This window comes from Mustela nivalis, assembly GCF_964662115.1.
Source record: "Mustela nivalis genome assembly, chromosome: 6".
NCBI lineage: Eukaryota > Metazoa > Chordata > Mammalia > Carnivora > Mustelidae > Mustela > Mustela nivalis.
Window position 1 is genome coordinate 33,128,732 of NC_139025.1, and position 23,875 is coordinate 33,152,606.

The 23,875-nt window shown below is 39.0% G+C and overlaps 1 protein-coding gene and 1 long non-coding RNA gene across 6 annotated transcripts in view; one reads left to right on the top strand and one right to left on the bottom strand.

Moving 5' to 3' along the window:
- The window catches only part of RAD51B (RAD51 paralog B), a 681,452-nt gene that overhangs the window by 348,429 nt on the left and 309,148 nt on the right, over positions 1–23,875 (bottom strand). The gene's annotated exons all lie outside the window — the stretch shown is intronic.
- LOC309867524 lies at positions 7,942–20,832 on the top strand. Of its 2 annotated transcripts, XR_014313223.1 has the most exons (3): positions 7,949–8,010; positions 15,198–15,334; positions 20,697–20,832. It is a non-coding gene; the product is annotated as an uncharacterized lncRNA (long non-coding RNA). The 2 variants fall into 2 exon arrangements; XR_014313222.1 differs by lacking the exon at positions 15,198–15,334 and having other exon boundaries at positions 7,942–8,010.

Sequence of the window (23,875 nt, forward strand, 5' to 3'; positions counted from 1 at the left end):
CACCTCAGGACGAGCCTGTCACAGATCTCCACAGATCCCATTCAACTTAGAAAATATTTTACATTCAAGTTAGCCACAGGGTTGCCTTGTGGGTGCTGGCTACCCAGCTGCCTCTTAACACAGCACAACTCTGTGCTGGCACAGACTTGGTACACATCTAGAGTATAATGTGACACCCCAAAGAGGTGTTGCTGTCAACAACATACACCTCATGTATGACAGACAGCTACAGACCTAGGTGCAGGGTTGGCCGGCCTGTGTTCAAGCTCCACATGACTGTAGGGACTGTTGTGTTCTACCACAACATACACCTCATGTATGACAGACAGCTACAGACCTAGGTGCAGGGTTGGCCGGCCTGTGTTCAAGCTCCACATGACTGTAGGGACAGGAACACATCATTTCACCTGTCTGAGTCTTGGTGTTTTCGTCCGCATTGTGAGAGGCTGAAAGTGGGTCCCTTCAAAGATCCTTTCTAGTTTCTAGCACTTCGAATACTCCATGACTCTGGGAAGAAAAGCAACTAAACTCAAACCCCTTGTTGCTCACATGCTGCAGAGAAAACAGGTTGATGCAGCAACAGGTCACAAAGACATGGATCCTATTAGCAAAAGCTCAGCCCCTTCTGTGGCTGAGAGGAATGGGAAGAATATTTTGGCTTTCAAAGCGGGCAAAGATTTGGTTTGGACCTCTCTCTAAAGAGACAGCATGTCTCAGCAGTTAGAAATGGTGCCAGTAGCCACAGGCTGGGTCACTGCTTTTAGTGAGGGAGGCCCAGCGTGCACAACACAAATTTCTTAATTACCATTACTATAACCTTTACCACACCTTGTTTTTCTTGGGGGCTCTCCTGGTCAGGTAATCTGAGTTAGATTCAACCCAATTTATAAAATTTGAAACTTTTCCCACTGTAGGTAAGATTACATGCTATTTTAAGAAACCTCTGGGGGGATGAGGAAATATGTTGTTTTTCTTTTAAATATTATACTGTATATCGATTCCAAATGCTAACCGAGCTTTTAAAGAAAAACATGAGTTCCCTAAAAATAGCCTGTCTACAATGCCTCTTAGATTTGGACACTTTATACACAAAGCATAATTTGCTTAGCATGTAATGAGAAACAAAATAATATTTGGTGAACATATCTAAAAGGTTAAAAAAAAAACTAAATATAAGTGTCAATTTTTTTTTAAGATTTTATTTATTTATTTGTCAGAGAGAGAGAACAACCAGGGGAGCAGCAGGCAGGGCTAGAAGCAGGATCCCTGCTGAGCAAGGAGCCCAGTGCTGGACTTGATCCCAAGACCCTGGAATCATGACCTGAGCATGACCTGGTTAAGGCAGATGCTTAACCAACTGAGCTATCTAGGTGTCCCTGTAAATGTCAAATATAATTAATGTGAGATGCATTGCTACTTTAAAGTTGTACCTTCAAAAAAATCTCAAATGACCTCGGAAATCCATTTTTAAAAATATTTGGTGACCAAATGTCAAATCCAAAGGTCTAGTTTTGGTCTTCAGTTTTCCCTGACCACCCGCGGATTTGCTGAAAACCTTTCTAGTCTTGACCTTCATGACTCTACACAGGACTGGCTCTCTTTTTCTCCATCCCCTTCCTGGGCTATTCTTATTTGTCTCCTCTGTGTTCTACCACAACATCTTCATGGATCTCAAAGTTCAGTGACCATCCTATCGCCTTTCTCTTTTAGCATGTTTCGCATACAGCCTCAACTTTGGATTTGGCAAACTCTAATTGACACCCTAACCTTAGGGTGTCAAACTTTGGCAAACTCCAATGACACCCTAACCTTAATCACTAAATCTTACCCTCTTACGTGTGTTTCAATTTTCCATCTCCCTGACTGCATGCTGGACATCTTTACCATTTTGCCTTATTGTTATTTCAGACTTGGAAGCTATACAAAACTGAGTTGAGCAAGAACGAACCTTGTGGGGATGGACTAAAACTGAAGGTATCAGAGTGATTTCACAATTTTTAAGATACACATATATTTTAGAAATTGTGAAATCACTCTGACTTCACATATAGATACATACACCTACATATATATACATATACATGCATGTAGTATATACATTTATTTATTTTTGTATTTCCCAGCTCTATCAGCTGAAAGGACCAAGAAGCATAGAACATACCTATTCCCAGAACCTGATCCCTACTACATTTCCACTAAAAAAAAAAACTGGGGAGTCTTGGAGAAATGGGTGATTTAGAGGCTGGGGAAGAATAGGTACAAAATGAGCCTGGAATTTGCTTTAAAAAAAAAAAAAAGGAAAAATATGGTGCTGATATGACACAAGAACACAGTGACTAAATCTGGGACAATTTGAGTCTCAAAATAATTCAGTACAGTACTAAAAAGAATAGGAATGCATGAGTTCAAACTAGTAAGAGATGGATGTATAGATAGGTAGATGGTTGGCTGAGATAAAGGGAGAGCTCTCTTGCTTAAAGAAAAATGTCTAGTGATGACTGGTAAATGTGGAGGGAATGTTAGAGTTGGAAAATCATGATTTTGTAGCTGTCTTATTGAGCTTGGACTATACAAGAACTAACAATGAATACTAAATGTGGGTAGATGATGAAAAGCAAGAAATCTACTTCTCACTGACTGCTTAGTGCCTGCAAGGGAAAAACAGTAACTATAGAGGAAAATTAGATAATACCTTGACCTAGTGGTTGCAATTTACATCACAATGAGGGGCAGATGGACATTACTTTATACCTTCAGATATGATAACCTGAGAAGGACAAAACATCATCTGGCTGGCAAGGCATCACCTGAATCTAACTATAAGGAAACAGCAGACAAAAAAAAAAAAAAAAAAAAAAAAGGCATGTAAGGGAGGAAGAGAAATCTTTCAAAAATGTCCAAGTCATAAAAAATAAAGGCTATGAATATGTTCCAGATTAAAAGAGACTAAAGAGACATAACAACTAATTGTAATACCTAAATCTAGACTGAATCCTGTGCTAGACGTAGGGAAAATGCGATAAAGGACACCACTGCACCACTAGGTTAACTGACAAAACAGTATGAATCATAGATTAGATGAAAATATTTAATCAAATTTACTGAAGTTGATAATTAGCTAAAGTTTATATAAGAGAATATCCTGTTTCTTGGAAATACATACTTAAGTATTTTGGGGGTAAAGAATTAAGATGAATATAATTTACTCCCCAAATCAGAAAAATATTATATGTACATGTAAAAATTATATGTACATGTACATGTACATTTAGATGACACCTACATAGTAGGTGGGTAGTAGGTAGGTAGACGGAGTACAACATTATAAAGCAAAAGTAAGGTGTGCCTGGGGGATTCAGTCACTTAGCATCCGATTCTTGATTTCAGCTTGGGTCATGACCTCAGATCATGAGATTGAGCCCCACATCAGGCTCCATGCTAAATGTGAAGCCTGCTTAAAAGTCTCTCTCTCAAGTGCCTGTGTGACTCAGTTGGTTAAGTGTCTGCCTTTGGCTCGGGTCAGGACCCCAGGGTCCTAGGATCAAGTCCCACATCAGGCTCACTGCTCAGCAGGGAGTCTGCTTCTCCACCTGGCCCTCCCTTTGACCTTTCCCCCATGCTCATGAGCACGTGTTCTCTCGCTCTATAAATAAATAAATAAATAAATAAATGTATTTGTTTGTTTGTTTATTTATTTATTTTAAAAATGTAAAATACTAGCAACAGATGACTCCTGGTAAAGATATTTTGGTGTCCTTCTTTTTCCCTTTTTTTTTTTTTTTTGTTTGCTCTCACTTTTTTTTTTTTTAAATTTGAGTATAGTTGACACACAATGTTACATTAGTTTCAAGTGTACAGCTTAATAATTTGGCAAGTTTATAACTTATACTATGTTCACTGCCAAGGGTAGCCATGATCTGTCCTGTGATATGGTTGTTGCACTATCACTGACCGTATTCCTTGGACTGTACCTTGTCAGTGTGCTATTTTTATTCTTACAATTTTCCATTCTTCCAAATAAAGAAGTTAAAAAAAAAAAAGAAGCTCAGTAAACAAACAAATTTGGATTGAAATGATTGATCCTAGCTTCCACCCAAGCTATCTCTACCACCATTTACTATTCTCCCAGGAAATCTTGAAATATTATAATTGTCCTTGGGACTCTTCCTTCTCTCACCTCTCTGAGACATTCCACTGAATATTGCCTATTCACCCTTCATAATGTTTTACATCTAGCTTTTCTTTTGAATTCCTACAATCACCACACTATTTCAAGCGTCTATTATTTTATTGTATTTTGTTTATTTGTTTCTTTATTTTGAGAGAGAGAGAACATGGAGGGGGCAGGAGGAGTAGAGGGAGAGGGAGAGACAGAATCTTAAGCAGGATTCACACCCAGCATGGAGCCTGAATCTTAGAACCCTGAGATTATGACCTGAGCCCACATTAAGAGTCAGTCAATAGTCAGAACAGCTAAAATTAACAAATCAGAAAATGACAGACGTTGGCGAGGATGCAGAGAAAGGGGTAACCCCTTATACTGTTGGTGAGAATGCAAGCTAGTACAGCCAGCCACTCTGGAAAACAGTACAGAGGTTCCTCAAAAAGTTGAAAATAGAGCTACCCTATGACCCAACAATTTCACTACTAGGTATTATCCCCCAAAAAACAAACGTAGTGATCCAAAGGGGGCACCTGCACCCCAATGTTTATAGCAGCAATGTCCACGACAGCCAAACTATGGAAAATGCCCAGATGTTCATCAACAAATGAAGGATAAAGAAGATGTGGTATATATATCTCAGCCATCAAAAATGAAATCTTGCCATTTGCAGTTATATGGATAGAACCAGAGGGTATTATGCTAAACAAAATAAGTCAATCAGAGAAAGACATTATCATATGATTTCACTCATATGTGGGATTTAAGAAACAAGGCAGAGGATCATAGGAGTAAGAGAGAAAAAAATAAAATCAGAGAGGGAGATAAACAATAGAGACTCTTAATCATAGGAAAAAAACTGAGGGTTGATGGAGGGGAGAGAGAAGAGGGTGGGAAATGGAGTAACTGGGTGGTGAACATGAAGGAGGGCATGTCATATAATGAGTACGGGCGTTATATAAGACTGATGAGTCACTGATCTCTACATCCTAACCTAATAATACACTATATGCTATATGCTAATTAATTGAATTTAAATAAATTAAAGACATTTTTTAAGTTGGTCAAAAGTCCATCATTTTACAACAAAGTATTGCTACAATCTGCAGATTCATCACTCCAACACGAGGCTCTCTCTACTCTAAAACATCTTACACTCCTCTACGTATATGTCTTGCAACAGTATTATTTTCAGTCTATCACTTACTTGTTCAGACTTTCGCACTGGACTCTGTATTATCTAAAACAAATGAATAGGTCAACCGACAAATAAGTGCCTAACTTCTTATCTTCATGTAAAAAAAGTTAATTGGAAAATAGCACATTTTCACAGCAGAAGAAAGTTGCAAATATCAAAGAAGATCAAAATAAAGTTGAAAATATCAAATAAGATAAAAAAATATCAAAAGGATCAAAGAAGAAAACTTAAACAACTCATAGTCTCGAAACATATACATGACCACTGTCAACAGCTTGTCGTTTGTCCTCCCTGATTTTTTTTTCCTCACAATACATATATTTTACAAAATTGGGATCATACTGTACATTCGATTTTATGAACTACATTTTGCACTCCTCCCCATACCGCGAGCATTTCCCCATTTGAACAAAAAGTTTCAGACAACATGATTTTTGATAGCTAAGAGCACTCCATTGTCTATGTGTAATCTAACTTAATGAGTTCCCTGAGTTTGGGTTTTCCCCCAAGTTTTCATTCAAAAATATTCATACATACATCTTTTTATTCATCTTTTAATAATGCCCTTAGAAAATCTGTTTTTAAAAAACTTAAACTGTTTTTTTAAAAACTTAAACTGAGGACGCCTGGGTGGCTCAGTGGGTCAAAGACTCTGCTTTTGGCTCAGGTCATGATTCCGGGATCCTGGGATCGAGCTCTGCATCGGGCTCTCTGCTCAGCAGGGAGCCTGCTTTTCCCTCTCTCTCTGCCTGCCTCTCTGCCTACCCGTGATCTCTGTCAAGTAAATAAATAAAATCTTAAAGAAAAAATAAAAAAATTAAAAAAATAAAAACTTAAACTGAATCCCATCTTCTATGAATTAATCTTCTACTATTTAATGTATACAAAACATACTGACTTTTTCACTCCTATGCTTTTACTCCCTTTCTCATGTTGCCTTTACGTCCCCTCTATGTCAATCCAAATCAGAATAAGGCAACATATCTTAAATGTCTTTGTATCACAAGTCCTCAAAAAATGGTCTTTGAATGATTTCATCCTCTGTATTCTTCCAGGCCTCACTCAACTCTCCCTTCTTCCATAGACCCTTCCTCATGACATCTACAGACCACACTTACCCCTCCTTCCTGTTTACTACTGACACAAGAGATTAAAATATTTTCTCTCATTGACACCCAGGTGACAAATACCTATGTCTCTCCCATTTGGCAGGTAGAAGAAACATGACATGGAAAGGTGACATATTCTGGAACTGTCTGGTTCTGAGTCTCGGAACAGGTTTTAGAGCCCGTGCCCTAAGAGAAGTCATAAGAACTGTGTTCCCTGGGAAGATTTTGTGATACTTGACTTGCCTCTGTTAGGCCCTACATGTCTGATGAAAGCACATTTTGAGTGGGTTAGCTTAACGTTAAAACCAGATGGTTTTAAAATTAATTATATGCATGGATACTTCAGGATAATGAATTCTCTTTCCAAAAGTATCACTAAGATTCAAGAAGTGACTTTTTCATTATGCTCAGGTATATATGTTTCCTAGAGCAAAGCTAAAACATCTAACTGAGAAGGGGCTTTACAGAACTACTTTAATAAATAGACACAAATGATTTCTACTTATAAGCTCAATAAATGATATCTGAATAGAAATTTCTAACGTAGATGAAAGTACTAGAGTACGAAGCCTCCTAATATGATTGCATTTTAAAAACAGATTCCTGAGGACTCAGAATAGCAATGGGACTCCAATATTTCAGCAAAGCAGTCAGGACTACTTTGGACCCTGGGAGTGAAATAACACTACCACAGCCTCTGGGGATCCAGCTGCTGCCTTAACACATTCAGAGAGAAAAATCACTGTTTTATTTTTACCGAGCTCCTTTAAGTAAAATTTTAAGCATGAATTAACTAGGTCATGGGCAAAGCCATCACGGACGCTACCTTTGAGGTTCATGAGAGGAAGGATTTCTGAGGATTCCATTAGAAAATACATTTATAAAATTTGTTCCTCAGCATTTTTTGGTCTATTTGGGAATTTTCTGTAGAAGAGTTTTATGTACACTTTTTTTTTTTTAAAAAACAATTTTAATGGGAAACACTTTATTTAAAAAGTCATGACACAACACTGTGCATTGCTCTCTCCAAGATGGACAGGTTCCATCTTGTCAAAGGGAATTTGGAAGGGGCAGCTAATATTGCTGTAGTAATCCCCAAATCAAAGCCTCCATGCGGATGGCCTATGTTCTCAGGCTCCCTCATGCTGGACACTGAGATTGGTTTCAGGGACAAGGAAGGTGCCACAAAAGAAATGATTAAAAACAACTAGAGGACGATTACTCCTTTGTGACTCCCGCTTGAGAGCCTGAAATCTGAGCAGAATTCATTTCAGTTTCTCTAATGAATTCCTCTGCTGCTGTCATGCGGTTAATTCTCCACATTTTCTACTACTCTGATTATTAAAAAAAGAAGTAAAAAGGAAAAGGAGCCAGCCAATATAAACATCAAAGGGTACTCCCACTTCTGTGGCCTTCAGATATTTTCCAGAGCTGGATTGTGGGGACAAAAGAGAATGGGGGGTGGGGGTGGAGGGAGAGGCTTGATTTCTGTTTCCTCTGGGAGACATTGGGAAAATCGGCCCCACAAGGTAGCAGTGCAAGTAAGTGGCGTGTTTCGTATCACTAGGCAGCAAAGGTTTTCTCAGGGAAGCTAGATGTTCCCTTGACTTAGCCAGGCAGACCCCAGCTACTACTGAATGGTGGCATGGGGAAGACGAGAGCTGGGCTCTCCCTAAAGATGGGCTAGCGGCAGATACCCTCCACGGGGCCTCAGACCAAAACACTAAAGGGAGCTGGGAGCTGAGGTGGAGGAGGGAGGCGGGAGGCAACTTGAGAAACTTAAAACCAGCATAACTTTTCATTTCCTGAACTTAAAGCAAATAACTGTTGTGGTATTCACTGGAGTTTGAGTTTTTTTCTTCTGCCAAGCCTGCAGACTCCACCACCGTCGGTCTGAAGTTAACAAGAGGAGACTGAATGGGAATAAATGTAAAAACCTATTACAGGGATATAAGAAAGTTAGGGATAGGAGAGTGACCGGGCTGAACAAGAGTTCAAGTGAAAAAGATCTAGGGATCTTTTTGGACAGATCTAGTGGACTGTGCACTGTGCATGAGGCAACAGTGTGACCTGGCTGCTGAAGAATCCAATGCAATTCGTTTAAGGTCTGATTAGCAAAAGTATTGGCGTTCAGAATAAGGGGGGAAATGGCCCCCTCATGCTCCACACTGGTCCAGACACAGTTGGAATGCTGCTTCCACTCCAGGTGCCAAGTGTTACAGAATACAGAAAACTGGAGCATGTGAAGGGTGTCACAGGAAGAAAACGGGAATGGAAATCATGTCACACGAAGAATAACTGGAGAAACCAGGACTGCTTCAACTGTAAAAACAGAACTTCTTGGTGGGGGGGGGGGGGGTAAATATCTGCAAACAGCTGAGGAGTCCTTGTGTGGGAGACAGAGCAAACTCAACTCCCTATCTCCAAAGAGCAGACAAATGGGCAGAAAAATAACCCAAATTAATAACACAACTTCTAACAATTCAAATTGTTTCAAAATGGGATAGAGTGTTCTATGTAATAGTTGCTTCTCCAGCAGTGGAAGTGCTCAAAGCCTAAACCTGTCAGGGAGGTTATGAATATTCTAGCATTACCTGGAAGATGGGGCTTGATGGGTCATTAGATTCAGAACCTGAGAATTATGATGAGACAGAAATAACATTAAAAAATAAAAGGCACCCACCATTTGCTTAAATCCATCTATATATCAGTGGGAAATTTATTCAGTCATTCAAAAATACCACCATGGTTTTTCCGTTTGTATTAAGAGGCAATAAGGAAAGCCTTTCTCCTGTTAGGGTCTTAAACTAAAGAAAGCATTGTTTGTAGGAACGACAGCATTCTAACACCCTTTCTACTATGTTTATTAACCTGTATTGCCTTTTAGATTATCTTATTGTCAGAAACTCCAAATGCCAAAAGAGCTGAACTCCTTGAGAGCACGGTCTATGTCTTATATTCCTTTGTACTCCCAGTTCCAAGCAGAGATCTTGACACAAAGTAGGTGCTCACAAAGATTTGTTAACTGTGCTAGGACTGTGCTAGGTTATGGGAATATAGCACAAAACAAAACAGACCCGGCTTTAGCTATCAAGGAACTTGCAGTCTAGTGGGTGCCACCCGTATGCAACAAAAAGTCATGAAAAGAAATACATGGGGCTTCTGGGTGGCTCAGTCAGTTAAGTGCCTGCCTTTGGCTCTGGTCGTGATCCCAGGGGAGTGATCCTGGGATCCAGCCCCACGGGCTCTCTACTTAGCAGGGTAGCTGCTTCTCCCTCTCCCACTTCCGCTCCCCCTGCTTGTGCTCTCTCCCTGTCTGTCCTCAAATACATAAAATCTTAAAAAGTGCATAATTCTGGGGCGCCTGGGTGGCTCAGTGGTTGAGCCGCTGCCTTCGGCTCAGGTCATGATCTCAGGGTCCTGGGATCGAGTCCCGCATCGGGCTCTCTGCTCAGCAGGGAGCCTGCTTCCTCCTCTCTCTCTCTCTCTGCCTGCCTCTCTGCCTACTTGTGATTTCTCTCTGTCAAATAAATAAATAAAATCTTTAAAAAAAAAGTGCATAATTCTAAAATTATAATAAATACAAAGAATAAAACGTAAAGAAGAGAATGAGGGTTATAAGGAAAATCTAACTTTGTTAAGGGAATCATCTTTACAGAGTCAAGAAAGAGAATGGGAGTTAACCAGGTGAAGGCTAGAGAAAGGAAGACTATTCTGTGGAGAAGAAAGAACCTGTCTAAAGGTGTTGAGAGGGAGAAAAGAGTGAATAGGAAGCAGAGGTAGGACCACGCAGGACCTCAGGGGCCAAGCTATCATTTCCAGGTTTAATCCTAAATGCAACCAGAGGCCAAAGAAAGACTTTAAGCAGGGAAATGATAGAAACCATCCCCCTGACAGCTGCATTGAAATAAAATGTAACAACCAACAGTGCTGGCAGGGATATAGAGAAAAAGGAAACCTTGTGCACTGTTGGTAGGAATGCATACTGTCATAGCCACTGTGCAAAACAGTATGGAGGTTCCTCAGAAGATTAAAATTAGAATTGTCATATGATCCAGTAGTTCCATTGCTGAATATTTACCCAAAGAATACAAAAACACTAATTCAAAAAGTTACATACACCCTTATGTTTATTGCAGCATTATTTACAATAGTCAAGATATGGAAGCAACTCAAGGGTTTATCAGTAGATGAATGGATAAAGAAGATGATATGCAATATTACTTGCCATAAAAAATAAGGAAACCTTGCCCTTTGCAACAACGTTGGGTGCATCTAGAGGGTATAATGGAGTAAAATAAGTCAGTCCAAGAAAGACAAATACCATATGATCAAACTCCTATCTGGAATTTAAGAAATAAAACAAACAAACGAAGAGGCAAACAAACAAACAAACAAACAAAAACCAGACTCTCAGCTAGAGAGAACAAACCAGTGGCTGCCAGAGGGGAATCAGATGGGAGGTGGGGAGGATGGAGGAAATAGGTGAAGGGGATTAAAAGCACGCTCACCATGATGACACTAAGTCAGATGCAGAATTGCTGAATCACTATATTGTAAACCTGCAACTAATATAACACCGTTTGTTAACTATATTGGAACGAATGAAAAAAATGGAAGGAAGAAAGGAAGGACAGAAGGAAGGACCTGATGGACAGAAGGAAGGAAAGAAGGAAGGAAGGAAGGGACGGAGGCAAGGAAAGAAGAAAGAAAGAAAGGATAAGGAAGACAGAAAGGACTAGAACAGTGTATTTTAATGCATTAGTGGGTCACAAAATGAATTCAGTTGGTCCATGCCTAGGATGAAAAAAAAAAAGTTTCTAAAAACATCAAACTGCAACCTACAAAGTAAAGGCAAGTATTACTTTATGAATCTTTTGTTTCAGATTTACTTAAAGATACACAGCACACTCACATAGGTATGTGTACTGGGGGTATCATGAATATATTTTTTATTGTGAGTCACAGTTAAAAAGGTTTGAAAGCCACTAATTAGAGGGAATCAGAGTGAAAACTGGGAAACCAATTAAGAGGTGAATAGAATAGTGAAGATATAAGTATGTTGGGAAGTGGACAGATCCAGCGGATACCTGGAGACAAACACTGGGCAGGACTTGGTGAATATTTTGAGGATGACTCAGGTTTCTGGCACCCATTAACTAGAAGACTGAGTGAACGGGTGAGTGAACAAAGGAGTAAATGATGATGGCCCAGTAAACCTAGCTAAAGTTATAATTTTCTTCATATTTAACCATAAAAACTCTATCCTATTTAAAACTGATTTTCCCTCCTTGGTTTCCACAGTCTTCTCATGAGATAGGGCCCACGTCTACTTCAACCTCACAGTCCCAAGGCCCATCACAGGAACTGCTCTGTGGAACATGCTCAGTAATTACGGGCTGAATGGGTTAATGAATGGAGTGAAATAAAAGTGGTAAAGTCGGGGCCCCTGGGTGGTGCAGTCAGTTGAGTGTCTGAGGCTTGGTTTTGCCTCAGGTCATGATCTCAGGGTCATAAGACGGAGCCCCATGTCGGCCCCACACGCAATGCAGAGTTGGCTGATGTTTCTCTCTCCCTCTGCTGCCCCTCACGCCCTGCTCTCGCTCTCTCTCAAATAAATTAATTAATCATGAAAAAGTAGTCAGTCTTAACAAGAAAATGAAATGTCCTATATCTTTAAAGTCAAGGAAGAGCAAATCAACTTGGGATAGGTTATTATAAATCTCCCCTTATTAATTAAAAGTCACGTTTTATAAAACCAAAGGAAAACAGTCTTTAATTACAATCATACTATAAAGGCACTCTCACTCCTTTATTGCAGAGGACTAACAAATCTTCAAAAGTCCTCTTCTACCATGCTGTCCCATCTCATTCACACTCTGTGTTTTCAGATTTGCAAGAGATTCAAAAGTTCTAACTTCACAGTCTAAACATTACTCAGATTATTCCCATGAACTTGGTAGAGGGCAGGTATAATCCTCAGTTTAAAAGAAAATAAATGAGTTATGGAAAATGTCCAAGAAATCTCAAGCCACCTAGCAGCAGAAGCCACAGTAATCCACTCCTTGCCTTCTGGTTTGTAGTCAGCCTTGTGGCATTCTGCTGACACTCTGCCTAACACCATTCTTTGTTGATCCTGGTATATTTGAGCCGTCTATTAAACTTCCACTCCCTCGGGGGCAGACACTGTGTCTTCTACTCTTACTGTACTGTCCATGATGCTTAGCAGTCCTGAACACACTAGACACTTAATATTTCTTGACTGGACTACCATGAAGAATAAAATGGAGATCTGCTGATTAAGAAGCTGTTGAACTGACTCCGTTCCCTTCACCAAGCCGTGCTGGTCTTGCATGCAAGTTTTATCTCCAGCTGACCCAGTCTTCCATTACAGAATAGCAATTGCCTCTTTCCAAAATGAAAAACATTTTCCATTGTAAATTATACTTGCAGCTGTGATGTTGAAATGTTCCTCAAGCAAAGATTTTTATCTGTGCTGCAAAGGGGAAAGTGTAGCTCATAAGCTTAATTCTTTAAACAAATCCAGTAACTCTGTTCCTTTGGTCCCAGACAGCCTTCTTAGCTTGTTTGTTTGTTTTCATACCCCCCACCGTCCCACGCCCCCAAGAGGTTCCTGTTAGTAAATTACCCACCGCCTGCGATCACACCAGGACAGACTATTGCTGGTGTGGGGAGTATGATCTCTATAATCTCTTACAGCTAACTTGCCATCCCACACAAAAAGAACAGTGAAAGGATAGGTACAAGCAGAGAGGAAGCCCAGGTTAAGAACCTTGAAAGAGGTCTAAACAAATATGTTCAGTCAGAAAAAATCATTCCCCAGCACTCTTGCCTGACTTGGTGAAAACAGACTGAAGGTAGACATCACCTTAAGGTCAACTGCCTCTCTTAAGATTTAGGTATCAGGGGCACCTGGGTGGCTCAGTGGGTTAAGCCGCTGCCTTCGGCTCAGGTCATGATCTCAGGGTCCTGGGATCGAGTCCCGCATCGGGCTCCCTGCTCGGCGGGGAGCCTGCTTCCCTCTCTCTCTCTCTCTGCCTGCCTCTCTGTCTACCGTGATCTCTCTCTCTGTCAAATAAATAAATAAATAATCTATAATAAAAAAAAAGATTTAGGTATCAGAAAAGTGCTAATTATATGTTAGGTCACACATCAGTCACTGAAAACTTGAAGTACTCATTTCATGAGGACAGTACTGACTATTTTAAAGAGAATTTTGAGTTTGACCAATTGTTTTACTCTCAGTCTCTGAGCTCTTCCTCATAACAGTTCTGAGAAATCTGAATATCACTGTTTCTCCATATATTTCTGAGAGAACAACAGATGCATGCAGCTTTGCACTGAGCCGATCATTTGGATACTGCTTAAAGACAGGGTCCTGGTTCTCAAAGTCTGCCTCTCATAAAGGAGGAAAATGTGTGCAGAAATCAATTAAAACACAAGGGAGAGTGAACCAAGTGCTCCAGGTCAAAGAGAGTAGTGCAAAGAGTGGCATTTAAGTCCAACTGGAAAGCACTGGGCAGAATTCAATGATGGAAGGAGCCATCTAAGCTCTGCTTTGAGAGATGTCAAGTACCTAGGAGATGAAAGAGGAATACCAATCTGGAGTAAGAGCAGAAGTCAAGTCACAGAGGTGTGTAAATGCAGGCCGTATGCAGGGAACCACGTAAAACCTACGTTAGAGGTTAGAGCACAGGTCTCACAAGTGATCATCAAGCGAAGAGTAAAAGTTCACATGAGTGAAATTCACAAAAAAGCTATCAGCAAAAAGTAAAGGTGATTTTAAAGTCTGGAGACACTTTGAGTGCCTCAAGAAAAAGCATCTGTACTGGCTTTAGTGTTACAAACCCAATAGGATAAAGCTGACAAATCAACCAACCTGAAAATACAATGTACTGCTATATTTTTAGATTTAAAAAAATCCATTTGTATAAGCAATTGATTCCAAAATTTATTCATAAAATGATCCTATCCAAATTCCTGGATCTGACACCCCATTTCAACAAGGGTAACTCACAAGATGAATTCTTACAAAATAAGGTAAGGGTATAAAGGTAAAAAAAAAAAAAAAAGAGAGAGAGAAAGAAAGAAAGAAAGAGAACTGACATTTAAGGTTGCATCCATCAGGCTGGGGGACAGGAAAAAGAGCTGTCTGGTGAGACCTAGTCTGTTTACATTAACATCAGTGGGAACATATGGTTAAAAACAGACACTCTGAATTCTGGATAGCAAAATCTGTTTTCAGAGAGACAATATATAACATTTGGTGGCTGACATTTAAGAACTAATCTAGTTTGGGGCCAACTGAAAGAAATTGTCTGGAGAGCACTGGCCTAATGTTTCTATTGTCATTAGCTGAAACTTAAAGATTACAGTTTGATCATTTCAAATTGGAATAGAAAACTGTTTTCAGAAAGGCCAATATATAATATTCGGTAACATCTGCAAGTCAACATGGAGTCCTCTTCTTCTCACAATGAAAGGGGGAGACCATCCAAAAGGAAGACTTCATGAAAGGCTCCTTTCAAACAGTGGCCCTTGCTGTGTCCTCTTAATTAAGGGTTCATAAATAAAAGGACACAACAGCTGCAACTTATGATTAACCACGGTATAGTATTTCAAACTGTGAATAACATTATAGTTATTGCAACTAACAGAACTCCTTACATTGGTTCAACACATGACCTTGGTTTTGTCTGGCCTGTAGGTGACCTGAATTGAAGAGAGATGTCTGGGTTGAAATTTAACTCGGTGTCTGAAAAGCTATGTCACATGGCTGGAAAGTCAGTAATGTTGCAATTTTGGGAACCCCTGCTCCTCTCAATGTGATTGGATGGTGTAAAGGTAAATCTAAGAAGAGCAGTGAAAAATAAAGCTAATTGGTCACTCTAGGACAACCCTTGAATAATGTCCAAACATTTGCAAACTGTCTGAGTAAACCACTCAGGTTATTCTTAAACAACGAAGGTAACTTTACTGCCTGCCATGGGCAAGTGCCCTTTAGATTAACGTGGTAAACAATTCTTGAGTGATTAATGACATACACTCTTTCTCTGCCCTCTACTGAGGGCAGAACTCTCTTAAGGAGAGCAGGAAAAGGCTTTACCTCTTGATTTATAAGCTAAGACCAAAGCAATCTGAGTTTTCTCTGAGAGTAAGAGTCTATTCCTGAGGAAGATTATGGGCTCTCAAAACAGGGACCACAGAAGACAAGGGAGAAAGGATCTTCTGTTATCTCTTTTCTCCATTAACAATGCTTGGAGAAGCTGCCAGTGTCCCTCCAGTCTTATTTAATTAAATGGGTTCAGGACCTAATTCTAAGAACTATTTTCCCCATGCCCATTAATAGATTAAAAACTAAAGGGAGAGCCTGACTTTTCTTATTTCAATTGGTAAGTAATCATATCACTTAGTACTTAGTTTCTTATCATAGAAACTCCAATACCTTTTATTGGGTTGTCTTTAAGTGGCCTGATCATGTACGGTTTTAAACTGTTACATAGAGGGGCGCCTGGGTGGCTCAGTAGGTTAAGCCTCTGCCTTCAGCTCAGGTCATGATCTCAGGGTCCTAGCATCGAGCCCTGCGTTGGGGCTCTCTGCAGTTGTTGTCTCTCTGTGGGCTTGTGATCTCTCTCTGTCAAATAAATAAATAAAATCTTAAAACAAAAACAAAAACTGTTACACAGAAACTCACCCTTCCATAAAAGCAGATCTATGGTCTCTATAAAATCATGACCAAGGCACATATGATTAATATGTGTCAGTTTATCACTAGTTCCATCTTAACTCAAGGTAAGATTTAAGCAATCGCATTTCTCCTCCCAAACTCTGCCAACAAACCACTCAATTCTTCTGAAAATGAACAATAACATTTAACATAAATGCATTCTTTTTTAATTTACAATAGCCCTTTGAAAAAGGATATTGTTTCTTTAAAAGCCCTGCAGTGATATACCATTAACTAAAAGTAGTTGAACTGTTGGTATTGGGAACTAGGAAAATACATGTTTCCCAGGAAAGAGGAGTTTGCTTGGATCTTCCATTTTATTATTACTAACAAAATGCACAACAATAACTGTGTGAAGAACTGAAAATTCACTACTTCTTATTTAAATCAACTGGATAAATTGCTAGCTTCTAGAGAGATTTTTATTATGATCTTGAACTATTGTGAGCACAGAACAGATCCTAAGTGGACATTCATTAACTTGAGCCAATTAACCACAGGAAGGAAAAAATAATTTTTTAAAGTTTATTATTTTTTTATTAACATATAATGTATTATTAGCTCAGGGGTATAGGTCTGTGAATCGCCAGGTTTACACACTTCATAGCACATACCTTCCCCAATGAAAAATAATTTTTTTAGAACAGAGAGCTGAGATAAAATTTTTATCTGAACTTGTTATCTTGGTACCCCCTGAGTATAGAATAAAAGGCATCAACAATGACTGATTATGTGAATAAATGAGCTGATTAATTAATTAATGGGAGAAGGGTAGTTCTAAGACAAGCTAAGAAGAGATCAGGCCATCTAAGTCACTAAGAATAGAAGAAAAAGGATGTCCACGTGGTGCTATTATTTACCTATTTCTATATATACCTTTCAAAAAGGAGAGTTTAAAAACTGAATTAGTGCAAAATAATGATATTTCAGCCTGGATATTCCTAGAACAGAGAAGGCAACTAGACCAGCCTCATTTCAAATAGAGAAGTTTCTTTATTTCCTTGGAGGGTCTAATATAAATTAAGGGGATTGATTTCAGGATCATCTTTCAAGGAAGACTACCAAACCCTTTTGTTAAGTCAAGTTACCCTAAGTAAGTTTTCTGATACTAGCTTAAAAAATGCATAAATACCATTTCCTTTGATATGTCAGCAACTCTTAATGGGAGAAGTAATTTTGAAATTAAATGTCATTCCACTTCTTAAGCAATTTAAACTTAGATTAAGGAATTTAAGGGAAAGATCTGTTGCTTTTTTCTACTAGGAATAAATTGTAAGAAAAAGGAAGTCTGATCTTAACTATCTTTCTTTTCTGCCTAATACCTCAGGTATTAAGATTTATAGTTTCTTTTTCAAAGATTATCATTTTTAGTAAAAATTTATCAAGTGGATAGAAAAATGGATGAAATTTGTTTTTGTTCATGGATCCATCATTGCCACTGAGGAAATCAATAATATAGGCGGTATCTCTCTTGAGGCTAATAGGAAGGAAGTGAACAAATATTACTTGGTGTCACGGTCCCCCCAAAATACCCTTTAATGTCCCTTTCCATAAGGAAATCAACATCAGATGGAATAAGGAAATTATAGTGGTCACTCATTCATTTAAGCACTACTAAGTATCTCTGGAGCTATAAGAATGAATAAAATATGGTTCCTAATTCTGAAGGTTCACAATATAGGTACAAATTCAGACATGACAAATTCATCAACTGTATATTTAAGATTTGTGTACTTTATTGTCTGTAAATTATACCACAATAAAAAAATTAAAAGGGTGAAGGCGCATTGAGGTAAGTTATACTCTAGCATCAGAATCACCATAATAGGGGCGCCTGGATGGCTCAGTGAGTTAAGCCGCTGCCTTCGGCTCAGGTCATGATCTCAGGGTCCTGGGATCGAGCCCCACGTCGGGCTCTCTCCTCAGGAGGGAGCCTGCTTCCCTTCCTCTCTCTCTGCCTGCCTTTCTGCCTACTTGTGACCTCTGTCTGTTAAATAAATAAATAAAAATTCTAAAAAAAAAAAAAAAAAAAAGAATCACCATAATAGAAGTAGAGAAGAGGAAAAAGGAATTATTTTCCTTGGCCAGGGAGTCTAGCAAAGCATGACCAAGGAGATAATGAACATGTGAGCTTCACCTAGCAAAAAGCATCCTAGCAGAGGGTAAGTCAATGCAAAAACACAAAGGTGAGAAATAGCAAGAAATACAATGTAGTTGAAATGCATGTACCTGGGATAGGATGCTGAGACAGGGGGAACGCCCCCAAAAATCTGATGTACCAAGCCAATTAATTTAAATTCTACCCTACAGAGCAGTCGAGAAAGGTTTTTAAATAGGAGAGTGACTAGATCAGATTTGTTTCTAAGTGAATAACTCATTTCTTCTTTCCAGAGTAGATCAGGCTCTCTGCTCATCAGGAAGCCTGCTTGCTTCTCCCTCACCCACTCCCCCTGCTTGTGGTCTCTCTCTCTCTCTCTCTTTCACATAAATAAATAAAATCTTAAATTACAAAAAGGAAAATGAATAGTAAATATGTTCATATATGTGTTGAAAAAGTTTGAAGAAATATCAAAAACCTGCTTTCAGCAATTAAGTTTAAGATTATGGGAGACTTTTTCTTTTTCTCCATAACATATTTCTTAAAGGTCTGAATTTTATAACTATGTATTATTTTTACAGAGAGAAAAATACATGAAAGATCAATTTAATTTAAATAAAACATTTCAGTGGTGGCCTGTAATCAGAAAGGTTGCCGGAAGCCAGATAAGTGAACTAAGAGCCTCCATGAGAGACTCACCACTAATAAGCAGGTTCATCACATTTCTATGAGGTCAACATGACATACCAACAGGAGAGCTTTCAGATTAGCCGGCAAACCTCATCTATCTGCCTCCTACTCTCTCTCCCTAATTTACACAAGAACATGGTGTAATTCCTTGCTAAGATAATTTTTTTCCCTGTGGACTTTAAAATGATGATTTGAATGCTGATTAATTTATGGTCATTCTATACCAGCCACAAATAGTCTTCAGTTTTCAGAACAAATATGCATTTGGGGCCTGTGGAATTTCCTCTTCTTGGAGAAGCAACAAAACCCAAACGGTGAATTCAAGAGATTCAAGATTTCTCTATGCATTCCTACACAGAAACTCTGAAATTTTTTTTATTAAAGATTTTTATTTATTTATTTAACAGAGAAAGAGAGATCACAAGTAGGCAGAGAGGCAGGCAGAGAAAGGGAGGCAGGCTCCCTGCGGAGCTGAGAGCCTGATGCGGGCTTGATCACAGGACCCTGAGACCATGACCTGAGGTGAAAGCAGAGGCTTTAACCCACTGAGCCACCCAGGAGCCCCGAAACTCTGAATTTTTAAGGCTAAATCTAACCTCCTGGCAATAACCTGCCAGCATTACCTTATATAGTTAATTTTCATTTTTCAAAGTATACTCTTATACATTGTTTCATGTGATTCTCATAATAACTCTGGAAAGCAATTGGAGCTAGAAATTATCTCCATCTTTTTGTTCTTTATGAGTTTTATATCTTAAGAGATACTGGGCTTAGGAGGGGGAAGTAAATACAAAAGTAACATATACTCATAAAATTTTGAGGGAAAAAAATAAAAACAGTAAAAAAAAAAAACCAAAAAACAAAACCAAACAAAAAACATTTCATAATCTCACCACCAGACATAACATTATTACTCTTTGATTGTGTAGGTTTCCCAATATTTCTTCTCTGTATTCCATTAAGCCCATTAGAAGATGAGCAAATTTTCACATGGCTAATGGATGTCACACCCAGAGCTCACACCCATGAACAGTATTTATCATACCAGGAAATTCCTTCCTTCTTACTAACCTGTTCCTTTTTCAAAATGTCCATACATTACAAAGAAGAAAGCTTAGAAACACAGATTTTGGTATATTCACATTTTGTTTCGATGTACTAAGTAAACTTACCAATGGTCTTAAGACATTAGTACCTCTAGTATAAAAACAATTGTCAAGCTCAGTAATCTCTAAAATGCTCTTTAACTCTGTAATAATTCTAATCTCCTCTGAATGAAAAATGGCCAGAAGACAGGGTCGAGATTCTGAGTCAAAAGGATATCAGACGTGGGCAAGTTAAGTAAATCAAAATCTCATAAAGAAAGGAGTTAGCCAAACTAGAATCAAAATCACAAATCAATATGTCATACATCGGAACAAGGGTCAATCAAGGAAAGAAAAGAAATATAAATCTGGAAGGACGAGGCTGAACCAACAAATACATTTGTGAGAGACCACTGGTTCAACACAAAACCTATTTCCTCTTCTTAGACACAAAAACCACATCACATTTCCTTGTTGTCCTTGCAGTTCAGTATGGCCATGTAAGTCCTAGCCAACAGAATATGGGTGAAAATGATCTGAGAACACTTCCAGGCTTGGCCCCTAAAATCCTCGCAATTTGTCATCCGTCATGCTCTCTTCTTACAGGGTGACTCTGGAAGTTATCTGTTGAATATGGTAGAGCCACAAGATAGAAGGAACCACACAATGGAAGATAATCCTGCTTGATGAGCCTCCCATCAAGCAAGAACATCTAGTAAAACCTGATGCGAGCAAGATAAAATTTGTATTTATTATGTCTTTGAGATTTGGGGGTTTGCGTATTACAACAACTAGTTTGCGTATCACCCTGGCAGGTGATGCATAAGCCAGGCCATGTGGACAAGGCCAGACACGGACATAGTCATGGATTCCCCGTTTTACTCAGTCTAGGGCCACACCTGCTGACCAGGTTTTGTAGGCAAATTCAGCATGCTGATTCACTTTTTGTCAGTGAACTCCTATTCTGAATCTCACATAAGCTAAGAAAATCAAATGACAGATGAAATCATTCTCTTGTTATAGGCAAATCATGAAAAGATTCAACAAAATCCAAAAGTCCACTCAAGTTTTAAGAAGACTTTTACAGTTTTTTACGGGGAGAAAACTGCAAAGTAAATTAGAGCATATTGATTTTCCAAATCAGAAATGCAAAAGGAAGAGAGAGAGGAGCTTACGAATTAAATGTTTGTGTCACCCCCCCCATTAATATGTTGAAACCCTAATTCCCAACATAATGGTATTCCAAGGTGGGACCTTTGCAATGTGGGTCATGAGGATGGAGGCCTCATAATTCAACTAGTACCCTTACCGCAGGAGACACAAAAGAGCTTCCTTCTTTCTCTGCTCTTAGCCATGTGAGGCTACAATGAGAAGGTGGTGAAGACAGAGGGAAAGTAAAACTAATATTTTTTCAAAGTCTATATCCTAGAAACTTCCACATATGTATTCTCAGTTAATCCTCACAACAAATCCGTGTGATAGTTATTACTATCCTTATTTTTTTTTTCAAAAGAGAAAACTGAGGGTCATAGCAATTAAGTAATCAATCAAAGTTTTGACATCTAGAAAGTGGTGGAGCCAACAATAAGCTCTACTTTTTCCTCCTGCAAAGCTCACGTTCTTTTCACTACAGTCTTGTTCTCTTGATATTTGTACACGTTTCAAAAGATTTGCAAGTTTCCTTGACCCTAATATACTTCTTGGATGGCCCCAAAGTTGACTGCCTTATGTCTCATCTCTTTAAGTACAGTCATAGAGTCAATGTCTCTTAATTCTTTAAGAAACGAAGAGACAGATGCCTCAAATTTTTTTCCCAGCATGCTTTGGGAAGGTGCCTTAGAACTCATCTCTGCAGTGGACGTTTGTTCCAGCATCTGGTGGGTGATGGCAAGATTACCATCTCTGGCTCTTTCTCACTGTATGAACACCAGGTGCACATGCACGTACACACACACACACACACACACACACACTTTAACTGGCTGCATTTCAGGTCACTTGACCTTCAAGTGAGGTTACCCATAATCAGACACTGGTATATATCAAGAGGACATATGAAAAAGAATCCAAATTGAAGGGGATATTAAAACATTTACAGAACTTACATATTTCCTATTCAAGCAAATTCTGCTGCCCTCAACTCTGCAAACACATTAGTCTATATTACATTAAATCATTACACTGAAGATAAAGTTAAAGCCAGCATGCTAAAAAAAAAAAAAAAAAAAAAACCATGCTGATCTGAACTAGTGGGTGACAGACTAAAACGCTTATAGCAGTCAAAACTGGAAAAGAGTAAATCACAGACTTACCCCATACACCTCATAGCTATTAATTTAGCTTTGGAAAAATCTCGCTTAAAGCAGAACTTTTAAATGGAAGCCACAAGATGGCCTGAATAATGGCAGTGGTTTTTAAGGGAGGCGGATACCCCTTAAAGCATAGGGACCACACAATAGACATGAGATGGCTTCTCAAATACCTTTTTGCTGCTCCCACTATATCATCAGGGCAAAATACCTCATAATGCTCTAGGTCTTGAAAATCTTAATCTATAATACACATATAATTATATTCTTTAGGATGGTACTGGATCTAAATAATAAAAAATAAATAAATGTTCTGTTTAAAGCCAATTGTACTTATTAGCTATGTAAGACTGGAGAACAGGATGCCTGACTTTTACTCAGAGTTTTTCCAGTGACTCACTGTGTAATTCTGAGGACATAGTGCTTTGATCTTTAGTTCCTTAGTCTATAACCAGAGAGTTTTAAATTGTGCCCCCCCCAATCTTTTTTCACAGGGTACCCTCTCTAGCTTCTTTTGCCCTCAGATGAAAGGATCTATAGACGTGGAAAATTGTCGTTTAGTGATTTCCTATATCCCCCTTTCTAGTATTTCAGCCATTCTCCTTTTACATCTGAGGGACACTGCAGAGAAATCACTGCTGTGCACAATCGAAGCCACAGGCTTAAAATTTCACTGTTGGAGGGGCAGGCTGAGAAGGAACAAGTCTGGCTTTAACACCACAAATATCTCCAATTACCAAATGTGGGCAGAAAGAATACAAAAAACAAGGAAAGACAGAAAGACCCTTGGTATTCTTCAAAGCTTCCCTTTTGGGATGAAAGTTCTATTTTGAGCTTCCAAGGCAGAAAGCCTGGGCAGCCGGCACACCTGGAGTGCATTAGTGGGCCCTGGACTCAAGGTGAAACAGGCTGAATTTCATCTAGATGCTTCCCACAATCCATTCTCATAAAAGCTCACAGTAATTTACCAGCTTAGGAACACGGCATGGTATTCATGGAGCGCTGAACCCTGGGATTACCTTCCAGAGTCACTGGATAAATCCCACTGCTCATCTATGTAAACATACTTTCATCTTGATTACCTTTAGCTCAAGGAGAGTTTCATTTTGTTTGCTGTGGCACAGGGTCAAGACCAAAACCCACCCTGAAATCACTCTCATAGCACTTCCAAAGAACACCCAAATGGTGATGTAACTAATGAGTGAGTTTTCGTGTTATGCTATGTATTCATCTAAATACAAAACACCAATGCCTCTACAGTTTGTTTCCCTTTCCTTACCCGCCTCAAGAAGGTGATACCAGCTTGTCTTCCAGTTCCCCATTTAGTGCCCCCAACTGTACATTTGGTGCCATAGTCACCAAGCAGGCTCCAACCTTGCCAAGGCAAACAGTATGGCTGCTCCCACCCAGAAAAACCCCTGGTCTTCACCCCATCTCTTTTCTGTATGTCTTCAGGTATAACTCAGAATAGGGCCC